This window comes from Sus scrofa, chromosome X (assembly GCF_000003025.6).
Source record: "Sus scrofa isolate TJ Tabasco breed Duroc chromosome X, Sscrofa11.1, whole genome shotgun sequence".
Taxonomy (NCBI): domain Eukaryota; kingdom Metazoa; phylum Chordata; class Mammalia; order Artiodactyla; family Suidae; genus Sus; species Sus scrofa.
This window is the reverse complement of record NC_010461.5, coordinates 11375092-11386126: the sequence shown is the minus strand read 5'-3', so window position 1 is coordinate 11386126 and position 11035 is coordinate 11375092.

Sequence of the window (11035 nt, the reverse complement as noted above, 5' to 3'; positions counted from 1 at the left end):
CCTAATGTGAGTAGTGCTGAGGTGGAGAAATCCTGCCTTAGAGTTACCACTTGGTGAGGACCCAAGCGATTATTTTATTCTAAATCTTTAAAAAACTTACATAGTCCTTAGTCATACTCTGCTTAGTAAAAACCTAGCATATAGACATCAGTTTCAAACAGATAAACATGATTGTCAAAGTTCCTGTAAACGTCGAGCCCCTGTGGAAATTTAAATGGAAGAGTGTCTAGGTGAGACCATTAAAATAGACACATTGGAAACCTTTATTAAGTTAAATTTTATTAGAAAACGTCTCTGAAATTGTGTCAGTCTGTAGGCATGTGAAAAATTTTAGGGCTTTTCTTTGAAAAGCATCTCTCTTTCAAAAGGCTAAGCATACCTCACAGGTCACTATTTTTAAAAAATTGAAAATGCCTTTAAAGCCATCTGTAATTCCAATTCTAGGCAAAGGTAAAATACAAAATTCTAAGATAAAGAATATAGCACGCCTTGGGGACTGAGAAATTTAAAAAATAAGTGAAAATTCACTTCAGTTAAGTGATTTTTAAGGGTTCCAATGAGGCATTTCAAAGGCATAAAAATTCAACTTTCTTTTCACAACAATAAGAATTCTGGAGTAATAAGAGAATGTCAGGAGAAAGGCAAAGACACAAAAGAGTATGGGCCAAAAAGAATGTTTCTAATCCTTTTTGCTATAAAGTCCTTAAGTGAGATAGAGGTTTCTGTCTCTGTGAAGGAAATCAAGATGATTATAGAAAGTGGCCTTTCATGCTTGCTGTAATGAAATGCTAATTTCCCTCACACCTCAGAAGCCCTTGTCCCTAACGATCTGGTGATGCAGGTGGGTTTTCGCCTTGTGGTTGTTGTGGTTATTTCGTTTTGTGGTTATTGTCTTGTCTTGGTTTTTATGACTGTCTGTATAATGGGCTATCTCTTTTTTTAGAGATCCATTACAAATTGAGGTAGAACTCTATATCTCCATTTCTATGAAATGTCAATGGAATATTTCAGGCTTTCTGGAAATGGAAATGAGATAATTTGGGAATTAATTGTGGAAATCTTGAAGCATTGTGTATCAGTTGATACAGTGAAACTGGCCCGTGACATGTTCTGAAAGAGAAACTAGGTAGAAAATAGAATAACTAAATTGTAAAATGGAGGCTGTCAGAAAACTAAACCAAAGTTTAGTTTTATCTGTAGGAAGGTTGGGATAGTTTGAAAAAAAAAAAAAAAAGGAAAGAAAATAGCATATTGCTTATTTTTATTTATAAAAGCAACCAAAAGGTATTAATCTATATGTACCAGATAACCTCTTCACAAGTGAACTTTGTACTCCAGTATAATTTTTATACTTACTACAGACTAGAAAAGCCATGCTTTGCTGTTATTATTCAGTTGTGTTTGTCTCTGTAGTCATACCCCTTTGACCACTTCATCAAGAATCTGAGGCTCCCCTCAAGATTTTGTCCTCCCAAAAGGGAACCTTCTACACTGTTTTGGGGAGTATAAATTGGTGCAGCCACTGTGTAAAAACAGTATGGAGGTTCCTGCAAAAACTAAAAATGCAGTTGCCCTGTGATCCAGCAATCCAACTCTTGAGCATCTATCCAGATAAAACTCTAATTCGAAAAGATACATTCACCCATATGTTAACAGCAGCACTATTTACAACAGCCAAGACATGGAAACAACCCCAGTGTCTACCTACAGATGAATGGATAAAGAAGATGTGGTACGTACACAATGGAATATTACTCAGCCATAAAAAAGAATAATACCATTTGTAGCAACATGGATGGACTTAGAGATTATTATACTAAGTGAAGTAAGTTAGACAAAGACAAGTACCATATGACGTCACTTGTATGTAGAATCTAAAATATGATGCAAATGAACTTATTTACAAAACAGAAACAGACTCAGAGACTTTGAAAACAAACTTATGGTGACCAAAAAGAAAGCGAGGGGAAGGATCACTTAGGAGTTTGGGATTAGCAGATACAAACTACTACATATTAAATAAACAACAAGGTTCTACTGTAGCACAAGGAACTATATTCAATATCTTGTAATATCCTGTAATGTGCTGTATACCAGAAGCTAACACAACACTGTAAATTAACTATACTTCACTTAAAAACAAAACCCAAAAAACCTGCCATCTCAAATCCATGCTGCTTAAGTGGAAATAAGTTTTGTTTTGGAACAGAATCCTCCAGTCTCCAGACACAAGGTTTTGTGTTGGCCTCCTGATCCCTTAACTAAGGAATGTGTGCCTGCCAGCTTTGGTAGGGTATTACTCAGTTTGGTGACAGGTTGAGGGAAGGGAGAGGAGATGTAAGATTTAGTGACAATCAACTATATACCAAACAGTAAGCTTGAAACCACACACACACACACACACATGCATGCACAAACATATTAATATCCTGATCTATATGTATATATGGTTTAATCCTTCTTGGCAGCTCATTAGTGTTGTTCCCAGTATGAAAAAAAAAAAGATTAAACCCAGTTAAGGGGTTGCATGCAAGCAGCCTCATCCTGTGTTCCTGTTACACATTTTTTCAAAATCAGCAGACCCTTTAAGAATTCTAATCTTATAAAAGTGAATCTTTTATTGTCCTGATAACACCACGTGGAATGACCAGTCAGGTTTTTCCCAGTCTCAGAAAGGAAAAGATCTAATTAACTTATTTTCTTGTTGGCTCTTCCCAATAAAATCAAAACTTTGTTTCATTTCTTTTTTTTTCTCCCTAAACTTAGCTACTACCAGATATTGAGAGGTATCCTTTCTCTTGTTTTTAAATTATGAAAACATTACTTTCTATCCTAAGAATCTGAGAGTAAGAGCCCTTTCTTGGATAATCCCATCTGGAGAACTTTGGGCTTTTACTGCTAAAGTCAGTATGGTGCAGTGGAAAGAATGCTGAACCATAACCAATACATTTAGTTGAGTCCCTCAGTTATTTGTTCCGTTTTTGCTTTCTGGGTTTCCTGGAGAGGTTTCTTGAGTTGCTTACTGCCCCAACACCATAGCCCTATGCTGTGAAATCCTACGGTATTGAGTATCTTCATTGCTCTGTTGGCGTGGCGCTTTCCAGGATCTGATTTCAGTAATCCTGCCTTGCCTTTTTATTCAGGAGGGAAGCAGCCACTATTCAGGTAGCGAATGTTCATAAGGACAGAAAACCAGACACCTACTGTGCCCTCACCGTGTAGATTTTGCCTGTGCTCCCCTTATGAGCAGCTCTACTGGACAAACGTGCCTGTGTGTATAACTGCAGGTCAATAGAATAGTTCTGAGTTCAGCTTGGAAAATTCTTTAGGAACTTTAACTTCACCTTGGATGATCCTTTCCCTGTGGCATCGGTCACTTACCCAAAGGTGTAAGTAGTGTTCTGGGCCAGTAAAGCATACTCTTAATAACCAGCCAAAGCGTTTGTCTCTAGGTACCACATCTATCAGAGTGGGAGACAAGTGTGATGCACTGTATGCATTACCTGTTCGACATCGACTTCCTCTTTTTCTCATACCAGAGCTGTCATTTTGCATAAAAAACTTCCTACCCGCCATTCATGTGATTGGACAAGCGGACTCCACCCTGAGTTCTAGAGGTTGGTCCTGACTACATTTAGCCAGTTAGTGTAAGACATTTCCCTGGCAGCTCTTTCTGGTCTGAGCTGGGCACAAAACCTAAATTGGGCTTCATTGGATGGAGGGCCAGGGCTTGGTTCTTCCCTTCAGTCTGCTTAGGAAAAGGCTCTTCCTGTTCTGCTGGAATTAGGTGGCCCTAACTTGAAAAGCTGAGAGTTATAATCACAGGAAATTAGGCTTTAGATTGACACTGTAGACTGCAGAATTATTTTGTCGTGTCCCTGAATCAAACCTAAATCTCACCCTTTCCTGGGACCGCCTATTCGGGAAAAAAAAAAAAAAAATTATGACCGGAATCAAGGTTTCTATTATTTGCTGCTGAAATCATTTCTCACTGCTAGAAAGGGGATAAAGAATCCCACAGAACGAAGCTGCCTGTCTGCACATGTGCGGTCCCAGGACAGGAACCTTTTACTCCAGAAACAGAGTGCTCGCACCTGCTAAAAGTGTAGGAAAGGCAGTTAATTCCCTACTGGCCTAGTGCTTAGTGCTGAGCACATTCACCACTGTGTGGGTTCAATCCCTGGTCTGGAAACAGATCCCACATCAAGCTGGGGCCAATAAACAACAACTGAGAGACCAAAAAAAGTGTAGGGAGGAGCTGCCCCTCCTTGTCTGCGTCTCCCACTCTGTTCATTTCTGAGCAGTGGCTCAATAGGCTGCTTTCCTGTTTCATTTGGGGTTTTTTTGTTGTTGCTTTTTTAAGTTTACACTTCAAATAAACTCATACCTGATAGTAGTTTATATCTGAGATAAGCTGTATTTTTTTTAAAAAAAATTCTTCATCTTTTCTCTATTCCTTAGCTTTCCTCTGTTGTTACACTAGGCCACTTGTTTAATTATGCCTTCCTTCTTGGGTTAGAGGTATGTGTCAGATTATTTAACCTATTTCTCCATATTTCCTGTTTTAGAACATGAAATTATAAATGTCAGGACTGTCTGTATTGTGCTTCTTAGATAGCAGGAGAATTCAGACTTGCACTTCAATCCTGACAGTTGTTCTCATATACTCAGCTATAGCTTCTCCAATGGGAAGAGAAAGGAATCTTGACCAATTTTGATTATTCTAGGAGTCTTTGTGCTAGGAAAAATGAATGTGATGCTGTGGGACTGTTTTGGAAATAGAATAGTTTTGCTCTGTCAGAAGAGATGCACACCTTTATTGATTTAGAGCTTACAGCCTTTTTAAAGGCAACAAATACGTGCTAGAACGTGAGTGATTGCCTTTTAATATATATACTGGGAAGCAAAAGAATCTTCCTAAAGTTCAGTCTAATCTCATAAAAAAACAAGGAGATGGAAATATTTAGTGTAGTTTTCGTAAGCCTGCTGAGGTGTTTTAAGGTGTAGAATAATTGTTTTGGTGGTGTCAGATGTGATAATAGAATCCTCTTATATGTTATCCAAACAGGAAATGAATATGCTCTAACACTTGAAAGATTCTGGTAAATGTAGTAAAAAATATTGGGAGTAGGGGCAGCAGGTACCATCTGAGGGGAGCCAGGACCAAATGTGCTTTTGACTTTCTGCAAAATCTTCAAAGAAAGTGAACATGTGGTACATGTGTTGGGCCCAAGGAGGGGAGGTGGGGCTTGGTGTACAGACCGGTCTGGTGTTTCCTAAAGCTGATGCTACCTAGAAGGGGAAAGAATTAGCCTGGAACTATAAATAGTAGAAAAATAATTACACAAAATTCAGGAAAAGAGTTGAAGAAAACTGTAGTCCACACTTGCATACCAGTTCTTAATAATGTGACATGCTGGGAGAAAGCAGTAGCTTATATTTATTGATTATTGTGTGCCAGACATTAATTTGAATGCTTAGCCCACAGGATTCTTAAAATCCTCTAAAACTATGCTTTCCAGGACATTGACACTAGTCATGTGTGACTGTTTATATTTAAATTAATTAAAGTTAAATTAAAAATTCAGTTTGCTAGTTGCACTAGGCACATTCCAAGTGCTTAGTAGTCCCAGGTGGCTAATGGCTACCGTTTGGACAGTACAGAGTAGAACATTTCCATAGTCTCAGAAAGTTCTACTAGACAATGCTGCTCTAAGATATGCACTGTTAATATCTCTTGTTTACAAATCAAGAAACTGAAACTCACACAGGCTAAATAATATATCCAAGGTCATAGAGCTAGTAAGGAACAACCCAGATTCAAATCCAGTGTAGCCCCAGGACCTTTGCTATTCATGGTGAAGGAGCAAAAGTCCGTTTGTAGTAAAACAGTGCTGTGTCTTTTGACAGTTTTATATTAATAAAATGCACTTATTGTTTAAAAAATTTACAAAAAATATATAGGTCAATAAAAGTATGAATTTATTAATAGTTTTAGATATCAGGTGAAATATGGGCCATTTTTTTTAAATAATTTTTATTGAAGTATAGCAGATGTACAGTATTAGAAGTTACAGGAATATGACATAGTGATTCACTATTTTTAAAGGTTATTTCCATTTATAGTTACTGTATAAAGTATTGGCTATATTCTATGTATTGTACAATATGTCCTTGTAGCTTGTTTTATACATAATTGTGCCTCTTAATGCCCTACCCTTAGCTTTTCCCTGCCGCCCCCTCTACTGGTAACCGCTGGTTTACTTTCTACATCTGAGATTCTGTTTCTTTTTTGTTATATTTAGTAGTTTGTTGTCTTTTTTAGATTCCACACATAAGTGATATCATGCAGTGTTTGTCTTTTTTTGACTTCACTTAGCATAAGCCTACAAGTTCGTTCATGTTGCTGCAGATGGCATTATTTATTCCTTTATATGGCTGAGTAATATTCCATTGTATGTATATGTGTGTCTGTGTGTGTGTGTATATATATATGTGTGTGTGTACATATGTACACACATATACATGTATATGTGTGTGTGTATATGCCACATCCTTATCCATTCATTTGTCTTTATTTTATTTTATTTTATTTTGTCTTTTTGCCATTTCTTGGGCCACTCCCGTGGCATATGGAGGTTCCCAGGCTAGGGGTTGAATCGGAGCTGTAGCCACTGCCCTACGCCAGAGCCACAGCAACTCGGGATCTGAGTCACGTCTGCAACCTACACCGCAGCTCACGGCAACACCGGATCCTTAACCCACTGAGCAAGGCCAGGGATCGAACCCGCAACCTCATGGTTCCCAGTCTGACTCGTTAATCACTGAGCCACGACAGGAACTGCAATCCATTTGTTGATGGACAATTAGGTTGTGTCCATATTTTGTCAATTGTAAATAATGCTTCTGTGAATAATGTTGCATATTTATTTTTGAATTAGTGTTTTTTTTGTTGTTTTTTGTTTTTTTTTCAGATATACACCCAGGAGTGAAATTGCTGGGTCATATGGTAGTTCATTTTTCAGTGTTGCGGGAAACCTCCATACTCTTCTCCACAGTGGCTACACCAATTTACATTCCTACCAACAGTGTACTAGGCTTCCCTTTTTTCCACATCATTGCCAATATTTGTTACTTGTTCTTTTTGATAATAGACATTCTGACAGGCATGAGGTGTTATCTCATTGTGGTTTTGATTTGCTTTTACCTGATGATTAGTAATGTTGAGCATCTTTTCATGTGCCTGTTGGGCATCTGCATGCCCTCTTGGGAAAAATGTCTATTCAGGTATTCTGCCCATTTTTCTGATACTGAATTGTATGAGCTGTTTATATATATATACACACACACACACACATTCATGTAGGAGTATAGTTGACTTACAATGTTGTGTTAGTTTCAGGTGTACAGCAAAGTGAATGTTATACATAGATATGTATTCATTCCTTTTCAGATCCTTTTCCCATATGGGTTACAGTAATGAATAGATTTCCCTGTGCCACATAGTAGGACCTTGTTACTTATCTATTTTATATGTCATAATGTGTATATGTTAATTCCAACCTCCTAATTTATCCTTCACCCCAGTGTTTCCCCTTTGGTAACCAAAGTTTGGTTTTGAAATCTTTGAGTTTGTTTCCATCTTTTGAATAAGTTCTTTTGTATCATTTTTACTAAATTCCAAATATTAGTGATCTTCTATGAAATTTATCTTTCTCTCTCTGACTTACTTTACTTAGTAGGATAATTTCTAAGTCTACCCATGTTGCTACAGATGGCATTATTTCATTCTTTTTACGTCTGAGTAATATTCCATTTTATATATGTACCATGTCGTTGTTATCTATTCCTCTGTCAGTGGACATTTTGGTTGCTTCTCTTTCTTGGCTGTTGTAAATAGTGCTGCAATGAACTTTGGGGTGCATGTATATTTTTTAAATTATGGTTTTCTCTGGATATTTGCCCAGAAGTGGGACTGCTGGGTCATACGGTAGTTCTATATTTAGTTTTTAAGGAACCTCCATATAGTTTTCCATAGGGGTTGTACCAGTCTGCATTCTCACCAGCAGTATAGGAGGGTTCCCTTTTCTCCAGGCCCTCTCCAGCGTTTATTGTTTGTAGACTTTTTGATGATGGCCATTCTTACTGGTGTGAAGTGATACTTCATTATAGTTTTGATTCGCATTTCTCCAAAAATTAGTGATGTTGAGCATCTTCATATGCTTTTTGGCCATCTGTCTGCCTTTAGAGGAATGTCTGTTTAAATCTTCTGACAAGTTTTTTGGAGTTCCCGTTGTGGCTCAGTGGTTAATGAATCCAACTAGGAACCATGAAGTTACAGGTTTGATCCCTGGCCTTGCTCAGTGGGTTAAGGATCCAGCATTGCTGTGAGCTGTGGTGTGGTTGCAGATGCAGCTCGGATCCTGCGTTGCTGTGGCTCTGGTGTAGGCCGACGGCTACAGCTCCAATTCGACCCCTAGCCTGGGAACTTCCATGTGCCACGGAAGCGGCCCAAGAAATTGCAAAAAGAAAAAAAAAAAACAAATCTTCTGACGAGTTTTTAACTGGGTTGTTTATTTTTCTGGTATAAAGCTGTATGAGATGTTTGAGTATTTTGAAGATTAATCCCTTGGCCATCGCTTCATTGGCAAAAAGATTTTGTCCCATTTTGTGGGCTATCTTTTCGTTTTGTTTATGTTTTCTTTAGCTGTGCAAAAGCTTTTAAGTTTAGTTAGGTCCTATTTACTTATTTTTCTTTGTTCTTTTCATTACTCTAGGAGATGGATCAAAAAAGATACTGCTGTGATTTATGTCAGTGTGTTCTGCCTATGTTTTCCTCTAAGAATTTTATAGTATGCAGCCGTATGTTTAGGGCTTTAATCCATTTTGAGTTTATTTTTGTGTGTGGTGTTAGTGTTCGAATATCATTCTTTTACATGTAGCTGTTTTCCAAGTACCACCTATTGAAGAGACTGTTTTCTCCTTTCAATATTCTTGCCTCCTTTGTCATAGATTAATTGACCATAGGTGCTTAGGTCTATTTCTGGACTTTCTATCCTGTTCCACTGATCTGTATTTCTATTTTTGTGCCAGTACCATACTGTTATGATGACTGTAGATTTGTAGTATAGTCTGAAGTCGGGAGCCCTGATTTTCCTACAGCTCTATTTTTCTTTTTCCAGATCATTTCGGCTATTTGGTGTCTTTTGTGTTTCCCTACAAATTGTAAAATTTTTGTTCTAATTATGTGCCAAATGCCATTGGTGATTTGATAGGGATTGCTCTGAATCTGTAGATTGCCTTGTGTAGTAGAGTCATTTTGATAATATTGTCTTCCTTTTCCAAGAGCATGGTATATCTTTTCATCTGTGTCATCCTGGATTTCTTCACCAGTGTCTTACAGTTTTCAGAGTGTAAGTCTTTTGCTTCCCTAGGTGGGTTTATTCTTAGGTATTTTATTATCTTTGATGTGATGGTAAATGGGATTCTTTCCTTAATTTCTCTTTGTAATCTTTCATTGTTAGTGAATAGGAATGCAAGCAATTTCTGTGTATCCAATTTCTATCCTACAGCTTTATCAAATTCATTGATGAACTCTAGTAATTTTCTGGTAGCAGCTTTAGGATTTTCTATGTATAGCATTATGTCATCTGCAGACAGTGACAGTTTGACTTTTCCAATTTGGGTTCCTTTTATTTTTCTTCTCTGCTTGCCACAGCTAGGATTTCCAGATTACTCTATTGGATAAAGGTGGTGAGAGTGGTCATCCTTGTTTTGTTCCTGATCTTAGCAGGAATGCTTTTAGCTTTTCACCGTTGAGAATGGTGTTAGCTGTGGGTTTTCATAGACGGCCTTTATTATGTTGAGGTAGGTTCCCTTTGTGGCAACTTTCTGGAGAGTTTTTATCAGAAGCGGGTGTCGAATTTTGTCAAAAGCTTTTTTTCTGCATCTATTGAGAGGATCTATTGAGAGCAGAGTTTTAACTCTTTACTTCTGTCTCCAAATACATCTAAATACCTGAGTGTCTCTTCCCTATTTCCTCTCAGTTGTCTTGGTTAGAACCATCATTCTCCACAATTACCATTTACCATTGCTCACTTGTATTTAAGGGTTTCTTAAATGAAAGTGTCAGTTCTTCATTTATTTTTTAAAATCTATTAGTTTTTTTTGGCTGCACCTTTGGCATATGGAAGTTCCTGGGCCGGGGATCAAATCCAAACTGCAGCTGTGACCTGTGCCATATCTTTGGCAACACTGGATCTTTTAACCCACTGTGCTGGGCTGGGGATCAAACCCCTGCCTCAGGAGTGACCCCAGCCACTGCAGAGATATTGCCCAATCCTTAGCCCGTTGTGCCACAGCAGGGACTCCAGGAAAGTGTCAATTCTTTAGATAACTTGTCTTTGAGACATCTGTAGGAAGTCTTGAGATTCTCTGAAGTGTTTGTCATTAACTGTGAATCACCATGGTAGATCTTGGAATTCCAGGAAAAGTAAACGCAGAAAATGTCCGTCTTTATTCCATAGGAATTGGCAAGAACACTTGAAAAGAAAGGGAGTAGAGTTCTTTTTTCATCCTTTGTATGCTCGAATTATTTCAAATGATGTGTCTGTAGAAAAGGTTTCATCTCTTTCAAAGTATCCGTGGTATGTGGAAGAAGATACGAAGATCTTTTATCCAGTCGTGTGTTTATTGAAGTTTCATTGAATACTTTGTTGTGCACAGGCGTATAAGTAGGTGATAGTGATCTAAAGATAAATACAACTCTTCACAGCTTTTGTAAAGCTTGCAGCCTTCATGAGAGAGACAGGGGCACAGTTATATGCTATACTAATTCATAAAAGTATTCCTGGGGTCTCATGGGAATGCCCTTCTGGGACACTATACCCGTAGGGTCACCCTCTGAGAGCAGTAGTTCTTGATTTTTCATAACAGGACACTTTGGGGATCTGATAAACTAACGATATTCATGTTGGGATGGTTGTGGATTAAAGTGATGTAGTGGGATTGTGCCTTATGATTCAGGGATCATCCA